This window comes from Cajanus cajan, chromosome 4, assembly GCF_000230855.2.
Source record: "Cajanus cajan strain Asha chromosome 4, NIPB_CcT2T_4, whole genome shotgun sequence".
Classification (NCBI taxonomy): domain Eukaryota; kingdom Viridiplantae; phylum Streptophyta; class Magnoliopsida; order Fabales; family Fabaceae; genus Cajanus; species Cajanus cajan.
Window position 1 is genome coordinate 74,159,517 of NC_138520.1, and position 14,013 is coordinate 74,173,529.

Below are 14,013 nucleotides of genomic sequence, written 5' to 3' on the forward strand. Positions count from 1 at the left end.
TTATATATATATCTCATCTATTACTCAATGTTAGTGATTTGTATTCTGTTCTTAATGCTTTGATAAACTGATCATTTATCTTTGATCTTTGATTTAGAATTTGGTTGGAAAACATTTTCTGAATCTAGACTTGAGACAAATCACCTATTAGTTTTGAGAGCGAGGGATGGTCTTGAAATTAATAGTTGTAACAAGTTCTGATTCTTAATGCGGGATATTGAACTGAATGAAGTGAAGAATCATTCATTGAGTTAAATATCTCAGAATTTCTTATGTCAAGGGATTGGGTTTGAATGAAAATAAAGAACTCAATGGCAATGAGTAATGAATTATTTGATAGAATCATTAGGAATACATAGGAGGGAGATTGACGAATTTAATCCCAAACTGTTTCTCATATCTGTTTTATTAAATCTAATCTTTTGGTTACTTAAGTTTGCATTATCATTCACATCAAATTTGACCATGTGTAATTACTCAAGTTTTAAATTTACAAGTATCAATTAGTATAATAGAAATCATAGGTTACTTCACAAGTCCCTGAGGATTCGACAACCTTTTAATTATACTACAGAGACTTGGGTGCGCTTGCCTATAAAACCAACAAGTTTCTTGGCGCCGTTGCCGGGGATCGAAAAATAATGATTTGATAGGGTACAAGTACAATTAATACCAGATTTATTAAATAAGGTATGAAGACATGTATTGTATTCGTTCCCACTTTAAATTTTTAGAAACTTAATTTACTTTTTTTTTAGAATTTAGTTGAGATTTATATAACTCTTACGCTATTTTAAATTTATCTAAGATGAAACTTAATTGATGTGATTTTGTAATTGTTGCTCTATGTTGAAAATCTTATTTTTTATATTTTTTAAAAAGATATTTAATTAATTTTTAGACAGATATGACTATACCTGATACCTGACAGAAACAAAGATAAAATACAAATTTTATATCTATCAAGTATGAAAATAGAGATTAATATAAGATACGAACTTAGGGAAAAAATGAAATATTAAAATCTACACTCACACTATGTAACGACCTGCCTGGCCGTTACACAACAACCAACACAGTACCACGCAGAATAGAACATACATATATCCAAATAAAGTATATATAATATGTCTAGCCTGGGGCTTAAAAATCAGAGTACAAAATACAGTCCAATTGCTACACTAAGTAGCTAAAACAGCAAAAAATCAAAAGTATTTCCAACGCATCGGTCAGCTACAGACTTGCCTCTACACACCAACCTATCCCTGCTCTGCTCCCATACATAGTATGATCATTGCAGTCCAAACCACATGGAAACAACAAAGGGTAAGCTAGTGAAAAGAATCAGCATAAATATGTAATAATACATAAATTATAAACAACTACAACTTATCTGCACATCATCTAGTTCAGCAACATCAACATACAACTCATCACATATACAACTCACATCATTCAGCAAAAACAACATTAAACAAACAATGCGTCGTCACGCATATCAGCTCGGAGATCTCCTACAACAGCTCAGCCTTACGACCTACAACAGCTCAGCCTTACGGCCTATAATAGCTCAGCCTTATAGCCTACAACAGTTTATGTCAGCATGCAGCACAACACAACATAGCAGCAATAATAGCATACAACACAACTCAACATTATACAACATAGCTTAAACATCATAATTCAGCATGAACATCTCATAGCACAACTCATCATCAATTAGCTCAAAAACATTCATCATCAACGGCTTAAATCAGCATACAATTCAACTCGGTTCAACAACAAAATTCAACATTAGCATCATACAGCACAGCTCAACGTTACATCATTAATAACATAAACAACATACAACATATTCAACACATAATACGACTCACCCATCTTGTTTACAACTCATCTATCATGCCAAATTACCCACCCAAACAACACCAATCAACCTAAGCACCTAAAACAACTTTCAACTTAACCAAATCACTAATTGTGAAATGGAAACCTTCACATAAAACAGCGTATCAGGAGGTATACTACTCCTACCATGCTCATCCTTATCTCATATAAAAGATAAGAAGATTTCCTACAACTCTCATGAAGACACCAAGTCCTAATTCCTTCATCTACCTTGTTAAAAATTCTAAAAACCGCAACAGCTATAACCAATGCTGGCAGCTTGACCCCTCTTCTCTAAAATAGCCATATATGGAGTTCTAGAACTCCTTTTTGGGTGATTTTAGTGCCATTGAAAAACTAACATCCAAGGCTACAACTTTCATGAAGACTACAAAGTCAAATTCTGAAAGCACAAAAGTGCTCAGCGCCTCCAAAGCGCTCGACGCTTTACCTCTAGGAATTCTCCTCTGGCTCTCTGCCCCCAAAGGGCTCAGCCCTTCAAAATGGCTCAACCGTTTGTGACAGAAACACAGTCCCTTCACCATTTTTTGAACAACAACCTGAAAATAGAGAATTCCCAACACATGCAAACCCTCCAAAGAACCACATTTTCATCCAACCACATGAAAACCAAATCATTTTCAGCATGCAACCATCAAATAAGAAAAATCCCAAATTTTCACCCAAAACCCCGAAACCCCGAAAACAAAATTTCTTCAATCTCAGCCAACAATCAACTGAAAATCACCCATACATGAGTTTATGAACTCATTTCCAACACAATCAGCCAAAGACCTAGTTTCCCTTACCTCAGTGAGACGATTTCGAGCTTCGAGACAGCGGAGGAGAAGAAGAAAACGAGGGGAGAAAAGAGAGACGGAGAAGGAGAGTTTCAGCTAGCTCCGCACACCACTAACTAGCACCATCAACCCAAGAAAAAAAGAATGAACATCCAAGTGAGTAGAAGAAGTAGAGAGAGTGAGTAAGGAAAAGAGAGTGGGGCAAAAAGAGTAATAGTGAAATGGGGAAGGAAATGAGAAAAAAGAGGTAGGGTTAGCGGAGGTCTCACACACTATCCCATTGTAATTACTTTTGAATACAACTTTTGTTATTGTTTAGTTTTTATTTCAATGTGATATTTCTACTCAAGAAATTTATTTTATTCAATTGAATTATTCGAAAAACTCTTTTATGTTTTTATGACACCTGAGCTAAAAAGTGTCATATTTTAAGTTAAATAAATTATCTAGTTTAAATTTAGGAGCAAACACGATAATGATAAATATAGTTTTTTTTTATAAAAAATGGTCTACCGAAGTCTCTCAATTAATTAAATAAATTAGAAACAAAAATATGCATTGTAAAGAAAAATTATCATTATATTTTATCAAGTTATATATATATATATATATATATATATATATATATATATATTATTTTTTTGCAAAACACCTATTTTTGAATCGGCACATTACATTATCCCAAATTAAGTGTTAAGGTCTACAATTGTCCAAGAAACAGTCAGATTTTTGAAGAAAAAAAAAGTATAATGGTCCAATAGTTGGGAGCCCAAGACTTCATTTATTTTTTGGTGAACTAATTTTTAGGGACAAACACTTCATGAAGTGGACCAAAAGGTTCAAAACAAAATAGACTCATGATATATACACCTCCTTTTTTTTATAAGTACACCTCCTTTAAAAAAAAGGTATTATAAAATATTATAATTTTTTTTAAAAAAAATAATTTTACACTTTCAACTTTCAATTCGTTACTTTCTTCTTCTTATTCACACACTCTTTTTTTTTATCTTTCAATTTTCACATGTTACCAAAATAGGTAGGGTGAAGGAAAAATAAGGGAGTGCATATAAAAATTGAAAAAAAGAAGAAAGATGTGTGAAAAAAAAAGTACTAAATTAAATGTTGTAAATGTAAAATTAAAAAATTTAAAACAAAAAATTAAAAATATTTTAAAATTTTAATTTTTTTTAAAAGGAGATGTGCTTATAGAAAAAAAGAGGTGTATATATCATAAACCAACAAAATATTATAATGGTGGAGCACATGGCTCGAATTGAATTTCAAAGTTTTTGAGTCCAGAACGTGAGTGAATAACCCAATATTTGTTGTTAAATGAAAGTTAGGTGATTGTCCAAAGCAATTTTATGTTGTTTAACGTGAAAACTTAAAAATCCTTTATTTTTTCTAAGATTTTTACTTAGATAAGAATGTACAATTATTTTATCTTTTCTATTTTTTTTTTTTACTTTTCTCTAAGTTATTCTTCATTTTCATTTTCATTTTCATTTTGTATTATATATATATATATATATATATATATATATTCTCTATTTTTAACCCTTTCTCTTTTTTCTTTCAAATTTTAGTATTTTTGGGATAAAATTAGGTTACTACATGAGAAAACTAATAATGCATAACCCATACAAATAACAAACAACAAACAACAACAAAAACAATGCAAAAAAAGTTAGTTGGATTCTATGATAATCAATAGCCCATACAAACAATAACAAAAATACAATACAAAGACATATTTTGTTGAATGAGAGGTTAGATCATTTGTTTGAGAGGATGATTTCTACAATATAAATAAGGTTTCACATTGTTAGAATATAAAAGGAGAAATGTAATTTTTTAAAATATACACATATTTCATTGATTAGGGCCTTCTAAATAATGATCAAAAAACAAAATTATGAGAATATAAACCTAAAGTAAATAATATCTTATCATTATGGAGATATTTGTACAAATACCCTAAATAATTCGACAAATAACAAAAAGATATCATGATACTCCTCTTGATAAATATTATTTGATTTTCAAACAAATACAATTCATATCATATCCCTAACATTTATAGTTTTTAGGTTTACTTGTAATTTTTTTTCCAATAATTTATACATTTAAATAAGTGGATAGAATTTTATTTACTTGTTTATTTCTTATTTCTATTTCTATGTATCTAAATAAAATATTTTATTTGACCACTAGAGTTAGCCTAGTGGTTGGGTGGGGAGTAGAGATGGCAAATATACCCGTACCCGCGGGTAATACCCGAACCCGTCCCGACTTTGACGGGGAATACCCGATTTGACCGGGTACGGGTAAAACCCGATATATTAAATCGGGTACGGGTACGGGTACGGGTATGTACTTACCCGCCCCGTACCCGTACCCATACCCGTCCCCGTTCCCATTTTTAATTATATACTCACTTTTAATTTAATTATATTAAAGAATTTTAGTATTTTTTATGTGTAATTATTTATTATAATATGAGATAGAGAAATAATCTAATTATAATTATAATATAATTAAAAAAATAATTTAAAAATATTATATTTTAAAAACATAATAATAAAATAAAAATTTTGACGGGTACGGGTACGGGTACGGGTATACCCGATACCCGACGGGGACGGGGATGGGGATGAAAATCACATACCCGACGGGTACGGGTACGGGGACGGGTATGGGTTTGGCTCGCGGGGACGGGGACGGGTATCATGAAACCCGTACCCGCCCCGCCCCGTTGCCATCCCTAGTGGGGAGGGGTTGGGGTAGTTAGAAGTATGAAAACTTAGGTTCAATCCTCATTACGACCATCTTTATAATCTTTCCAATCTTTAAAAAAAAAAAAACATTTTGTTTTATTCTTCTTTTATTTTTATATTTTCCATTTTTCCTTTTTTATTTGTTTCCATAATAGCGTGTTAAAAGGAAAAAAGTCTTTATAGTGTAATAATGATTTTATTTGGCAAACATGATCTATCGATTAATAGCAAAATATATTAAATGTAATGAAGAATAAGTAAATAACACAGATTTTCAGGATAGGCTAGTATATTATCTTGCTTATAATTAAAAACCACGCCCAGAGCTCTTTGAAATGCCATTAAATATTTTGCATCTGATTTGAACATCTTGATATATGATTAATGATCCAACAAAAAGTTGCTGAACTTTGACTATGGCATTGCTGATCCTACAGAACTGAATGATTGTATTTATTCATCACACAGAGGAAGCTTTTTTAAGAATAGATCGAAACACATGGCTTTGACTATCATATAAAAAAATAAACTTCTAGGGGCCTTCATTTTTTTTTATAAATATTATGCAACTCTTCTTTAATATATATTTTAATACTTATATTTTTTAATATAATCAAATAATTTAATACTTATATTTTTTAAAAACGAAAATTCGATTCTTATATAGAATCAAAATTAGAGATAATATCCCTATAAAAATTGGATGTAATAGAAACTAATCTATTGAAAATAAATTACACTTTTTCCTAAAATAAAAAAATAAAATCGTATAGAAGTGGTGAGAGATGACTCTACCTCTAGTCGTATATAGAAGTGGTGAGAGGCTTGAAGTGTCATTACTTCATGATTATCACTATTTATTTATTTATAATATGCTGTTTTAGTATGCCTGATTGGAAAAATTATGGAATAATTTAAAATAATGATTTTTTTCTCAATTTATACTATTTATTAGATATAATAGTATTTCAATCCTGTGAGTTATTATATCTTGCATCAATCAATATATTTTTTATATTGTAACTAACATAAAAGAATTTAACAAATAATATCAATAATTGGTATATTGTTAATTTTTTTTTAAATATACTAACAAGAGTGTGATTTTTAGTTATGTGTATAAAAAAGTATTTTATTAATACCTATTTTAAATCTCTCAATTTAAGGATTAGTCTCTAATTTGTTGGTCAATATCAATACTTTTAATGCACACAATGGATGTTTGAATTGATGTTCAACATCAGTATTTTTTATGCAAATGTTTGTTTAATTTTCATTAACTTTGTGAATTAATTAGTGTGACACCCTCTACCCCAACATAATTACAATAGATATAAACCATCTATATATAAATTCTTTCTTAGTCTAATATAAAATAATTATCTCAAGTATCATTGGGTAAAAGATGCACATTCATAATTTTCAACTGTAAGTATCAAATTGTCAAGAAATAATAAAATAAAGATTATAGATTAATCCCAGTAAAGGTGGCAGAGCCTCCTAGTTAGGAATTAACTTATAATCTTTTAGTAAAATTATAATATGACAAAAATACACACTTTCAACATAAATAACATAAAAATTACAAAAGAAAAATAATAATAATTTAACAATAAGTCTAGCTAATCCCGATGTCACATCCTATCAGAGCGAAACCCAAACAGAAGCCTAAGCTTCACCACCAACATCCTCAGCCTCATGCTAATTATCTGCATCATAATTTAAATATACACAAAAATGACAAGGGAGTGAGAAACTTCTCACTCAGTTGCAGATATAGAAATAAAAGTTAAATAGCACACACACACGCAATATAATTCACATATATAATCAATCTCACATATATGCTTATGTATAATGATTTTCTTGACTTGACTCACTAATGTATGCATGTGGCGCCATACGGAAGTTGCAGAATTCATCACTGGTGACCCGAAGGCACACCTATACAATTGTCGGTGACCCTAAGGTACACCTATCATTGGTGTTCATACACCTCGTTAGCATATCGTGGGTGACCCAAAGGTACACCTTGTTAGTCGTGGGTATGCGGCCTCAGCGACACACCTGGAGTAATATGTGCATATGATGCATGTCATACATTCACAGACTCAACCTTTAGCATGTTACACATATCATATTCATATTTCATAATTAAGAATTATTTCAATAATCCAATTTAATAGTCCAATAGTCCAACAGTCCAAACAGTCCAACAGTCCAAACAGTCCAATAGTCCAACAGTCCAACAATTCAACAGTCCAGAGGTTGCTTAGGTATCATATTTTTCAATAATAATATATTAAGATCTTTTAAGTAAAGTAGGAAGCTTAAAAGGTAATATAAGATAATAAGGAGGCTCAGCCTTCCATTTAAATAATAGATTACAAATTTATAAATACTTAGGAGGCTTAGCCTTCCATTCAAATAACAGATTCTAATATGTAAATAAATAAGATATAAAACAAAACACATCAATAATACATATTCAAAGAAATAAACAACAGGCAAGGGATCGGGAGCCAATCCAACAAACAGACTATTTAACAATTATTTCTACACCCCCAAGCAAGGTTTCCCACTCCCCCCTTACCTGGATAAATAGGAATTTGGGCAGAATCTCCTCTCTTTCTCCTTAAACCGGAACCGGAACTAGAGCAGAACCTTCTCTATTCTCCTCCTCTTTTCACAACCTAGGCAGAACCTTCTCTCTTATTTTCTCTTTCTATCTCTCTAGAATTCCTTCTCTCTAAACTTTTCTTCTCTCTAGTTATGAATTTTCAAAATCCTTAGGTCCCTATTTATAGAAATTTTGAAGTTACTATGCACTATGCACTATTCATTAAAATAATAATATAATTACTATTCATGAATAGTAAAATACTATTCATCCAAATAATTTGAGTTTTGACGTAAGTGCTTACGTTTTTTTCAAAATTACTATTCATATGAATAGTAAAATACTATTCATAAATACGTATTCGTAAATAGTAAAATACGTATACATAAATAGTAAAAATATGTATACATAAATAGTAAAATACGTATACGTAAATAGTAAAATACATAAATAAAATACTTATTCACATAATAAATACATAAAAAAATATTTCTTTTCATTAAATAAAATTTGGGATGTTACAATTCTCCCCTCCTTTTAGAAATTTCGTCCCCGAAATTTTTGCAATGGTAAACTCTTTGCATTCTTACTTCTAATTCTTATGCAACATCACTACCTTGTTGATGTACAACTTTTATCAATTTCCTCAAAGGATTTGCTTAGGGAAAGATCTTGACGAATTTATCCACTTAAACACAAACAAAATCAATTTCTTAAGCGTCTTAGACAAATCTTCCACTAGGGTCTATCTATTCACCATCTTACTTCCAAAATGGAGCATCTAAGTGCTACAAGATTCTTAAAAACTTCTAGTATGCTAACCATAAATATACAATTGCTTTACTCCTCTCTTCATCTTAGGTCACAAAATATCTTCTTAAGATTTTGGTACATCTTAGTAGTTTCTGAATGGATACTAAAGATACTCTTATGACCTTCTTCTAGGATTGCTTTATTAAATTCTAGCACACTAGGAATGCACAACTTATCCTTAAATCTCAAAACTCCATCCACTCCAAATTTAAACTCACTCTCCATACCTTGATTCAAGTTCTTTACTTCGCTTTCCATATTAGACCATTACGCTTCCCTTGCGCCACTCTGATACATTTTAGTAACTCCTAAATAAATGTTAAGAGTACTCTTATGTCCTTTCAAGTTTTATAACTAAACATCCAACTGTGTCCTTTCTAATCTCTTGCTTATTTGGGTCACTAATAAAGGATCTAACTCCTAGTTCCTCTAATCTCATCTATTAGTTACTTCCAACATAAATAATTCAATGCTACTATGGTAATCTTACACATCAAGCATAAGTTTCTAAATTCTGCAATCAAATTCAATCCTTAAATCATCAAAATAATAATTTGGTTATCATTGTAATCCAGATATTTGCCACAACATCAACACCTAAGCATTAGATACACATATCAGATCACTAATTTTACTACTCTATCTACAACCAATTCAAACTCTTCTATGATCAATTCTAAAGATCAGGTACCTAAGCATAATGTACACTCGGTATCCATATCAGTTCTCAAGTTTCACCATTTCATCTTCACCCAAGTCATAATCATATCCATCACCTTAACCTATAACCTTATAACTTGTTACCAAAATAAATCAACTAATTATGCTCCTATAATTTTCTTCAACAATCCATTCGCTATTCATACTTAATCTCACAATACTAGAAGTAACCTTATAATCCAAACTTAAATTTCTAATTTAAGCCAAAAAGATTCATCTCTCTAATCATAATGAAAGATAAAGATTTCCTCAAAACATCAATCACCACAATGGCTTTAACCAAATTAATAAGATCAAAATTTTACTCCTTAAGAAATTTCAACTATTTCTTTTATCTCGTATTCAACCCCTTTGGTCAAAATATATTTAAGGTTCTTATGATCACTAAATACCTCAACCATAGAATCATATAGTTAGTGTCTCCAAATCTTAATATAAATGACAAAGTCGCTAACAAGGTTATGGGTAAGGTAATTTCTCTCATGAATTTTCAATTTCTTAGAAACATAAGCTACTATCTTTTCTTCTTGCCACAATATTCTTCCTAAACCTATTTTCAGAGACATATTTATATATTACAATAATCTTACTAAAATCTAGTAATATTAACACTAGTCAATCTTTCCTTAAGAGTTTGAAAACTACTTCCTCAATTGTTATCCCATACTAATGTAACTCCTTTCTAGTCAATTCAGTCAAAGGTAATAGTAAGTAATTCAAAGAAGTAAGCAACGAAATGATTTGGGTAGTTAAAAAATATACACAGGTTCAAGAATTCCTGATATAGATTATCCTTACGGTTGATTCCAAGGGTAGGCAAGAAACAACCTAGTGAACTGAAACATCTTAATAACCAAAGAAACGAAGGCAAAAGCAATTTTTATAGTGAGAGCAGTTTAAACCATGAACAGCTGTTAAAAAAAATTACTCACTGAATTTTCATACAAACTATCAAACAAGACTCCTGATTTTACTAATTGACTCAAGTATCTCTCACTTAAGCACAACTTAAGTAGATCTTCCTCCGCAAGAAATTTCATGGTCTAAAATACTCACCTCATACAATCCAAATTCATACTTAGACAATCTAGTTTAAATCTATTTTTATGCCTAACAACTCAAAATATCATGATAGCATATATCTACCTGACAAACCGAGTTGTATTCATCCAAGTGATTTCAAACCTATCTCAAACGAAAGTTAAGTGAATAAGCTACAACTCTTTATGAAGACATAAAATTTCCAAGAGATCATCTCTTTAGCTAAAGATTCAAATATCACCACTAATAAATTCAGTGCTTACTAAATTTCTAATCACCAAGGCAGTCATAACTTGAAGTTCTAGATTTTTGTTTCATCTTATCCTAATTGAAAAGATAATATCTAAAGCCATATTCTTCATAAAGACCTCAAAATATAAATTTTGTCGATATAATACTCATACTATCATAACAAACTATAATGAAAATATTTTCGACACCAAATAGCAATAATGTATCAATATATCTAATGCCACAAAATATCTCAACTTTTTCCAAATTCACTACTTAATTTCTCATTCAAGTCTCTCCTTACTTTTCTCAATCAAAACAACTCACATGCTACCTAAACCATAAATAATTAACATACCAATAATAACACTTAAGGGAATTAACATCATTTCGATCTCTCACCAAAGAGACAACCACCTTTAGATTCAACCTGCTACAACTATAGATGTCAGAAACTTCACCAATCATAAACTCTTAGTACACTCAATATATCACCTCCCATCCAAGGTTCTAATAATTCGAGTTGGCTAACACTATCATGATTATCATTCCTCTGATTACAAACTAACTTAACAATCTCAAACTCAACAATATCAACACAGGACGAACATCATCATCATAGTACACAACAAACAAGACATAGTCAGAGTACACAACAGAGTCATGATAAGCACATAACACACACGGTTGATAAAATCAACCAGGCTCTGATACCACTAAATGTGACACCCTCTACCCCAACATAATTACAATAGATATAAACCATCTATATATAAATTCTTTCTTAGTCTAATATAAAATAATTATCTCAAGTATCATTGGGTAAAAGATGCACATTCATAATTTTCAACTGTAAGTATCAAATTGTCAAGAAATAATAAAATAAAGATTATAGATTAATCCCAGTAAAGGTGGCAGAGCCTCCTAGTTAGGAATTAACTTATAATCTTTTAGTAAAATTATAATATGACAAAAATACACACTTTCAACATAAATAACATAAAAATTACAAAAGAAAAATAATAATAATTTAACAATAAGTCTAGCTAATCCCGATGTCACATCCTATCAGAGCGAAACCCAAACAGAAGCCTAAGCTTCACCACCAACATCCTCAGCCTCATGCTAATTATCTGCATCATAATTTAAATATACACAAAAATGACAAGGGAGTGAGAAACTTCTCACTCAGTTGCAGATATAGAAATAAAAGTTAAATAGCACACACACACGCAATATAATTCACATATATAATCAATCTCACATATATGCTTATGTATAATGATTTTCTTGACTTGACTCACTAATGTATGCATGTGGCGCCATACGGAAGTTGCAGAATTCATCACTGGTGACCCGAAGGCACACCTATACAATTGTCGGTGACCCTAAGGTACACCTATCATTGGTGTTCATACACCTCGTTAGCATATCGTGGGTGACCCAAAGGTACACCTTGTTAGTCGTGGGTATGCGGCCTCAGCGGCACACCTGGAGTAATATGTGCATATGATGCATGTCATACATTCACAGACTCAACCTTTAGCATGTTACACATATCATATTCATATTTCATAATTAAGAATTATTTCAATAATCCAATTTAATAGTCCAATAGTCCAATAGTCCAAACAGTCCAACAGTCCAAACAGTCCAATAGTCCAACAGTCCAACAATTCAACAGTCCAGAGGTTGCTTAGGTATCATATTTTTCAATAATAATATATTAAGATCTTTTAAGTAAAGTAGGAAGCTTAAAAGGTAATATAAGATAATAAGGAGGCTCAGCCTTCCATTTAAATAATAGATTACAAATTTATAAATACTTAGGAGGCTTAGCCTTCCATTCAAATAACAGATTCTAATATGTAAATAAATAAGATATAAAACAAAACACATCAATAATACATATTCAAAGAAATAAACAACAGGCAAGGGATCGGGAGCCAATCCAACAAACAGACTATTTAACAATTATTTCTACACCCCCAAGCAAGGTTTCCCACTCCCCCCTTACCTGGATAAATAGGAATTTGGGCAGAATCTCCTCTCTTTCTCCTTAAACCGGAACCGGAACTAGAGCAGAACCTTCTCTATTCTCCTCCTCTTTTCACAACCTAGGCAGAACCTTCTCTCTTATTTTCTCTTTCTATCTCTCTAGAATTCCTTCTCTCTAAACTTTTCTTCTCTCTAGTTATGAATTTTCAAAATCCTTAGGTCCCTATTTATAGAAATTTTGAAGTTACTATGCACTATGCACTATTCATTAAAATAATAATATAATTACTATTCATGAATAGTAAAATACTATTCATCCAAATAATTTGAGTTTTGACGTAAGTGCTTACGTTTTTTTCAAAATTACTATTCATATGAATAGTAAAATACTATTCATAAATACGTATTCGTAAATAGTAAAATACGTATACATAAATAGTAAAAATATGTATACATAAATAGTAAAATACGTATACGTAAATAGTAAAATACATAAATAAAATACTTATTCACATAATAAATACATAAAAAAATATTTCTTTTCATTAAATAAAATTTGGGATGTTACAATTAGCATAAATTTATTATAGTTTAATTAGTAATATCGAATTCAAATATTAGATAAGCAACTTTGTTAAACACTCATGAAAAAAAATTTACCTCACAAAATAATTTTTTTTCTATGTAGGATACATGTAGTTTTAAACCAAAAAATGTGCGTTTAATTTTATAAATAAAAGAAATTCTTATTTGAGGGAGTCATATAGTGCGTACTTGTAATTATTGTAAGAAATGAAAAATATAATATCTATAAATTTATATCGTATATCCACGTATACATAATAAAGATTAAAAATTATAATTATCGTATAATCACTTAATATAGTATATATTTATCTTTTAATTAGTCTTGATGATTTAAATATAATATATTTATCTATATTTATTGTTCTTATGTTTTTAAAAAAATATATATATAACATAATGTTTTGTCGATACAAGTATAACTAACATCTTAAGCAACATCATTAATTCAAATATTATGAATGAAAAAAATTACTAAAATTGACTAATATTTTTTAATAAAAATTAATCATCAACAAAATAATAATTATTTTACACC

General features: G+C 30.2%; 1 long non-coding RNA gene across 1 annotated transcript; it reads right to left on the reverse strand.

The window, feature by feature from the left end:
* Positions 1-6,771: 6,771 nt before the first annotated feature.
* On the reverse strand, positions 6,772-13,660 carry LOC145956962 (uncharacterized). The gene is made up of 3 exons (XR_014433393.1): positions 12,157-13,660; positions 7,308-12,025; positions 6,772-7,176 (listed from the first exon to the last, which is right to left on the reverse strand). It is a non-coding gene; the product is annotated as an uncharacterized LOC145956962 (long non-coding RNA).
* Between the last annotated feature and the right edge of the window lie 353 nt (positions 13,661-14,013).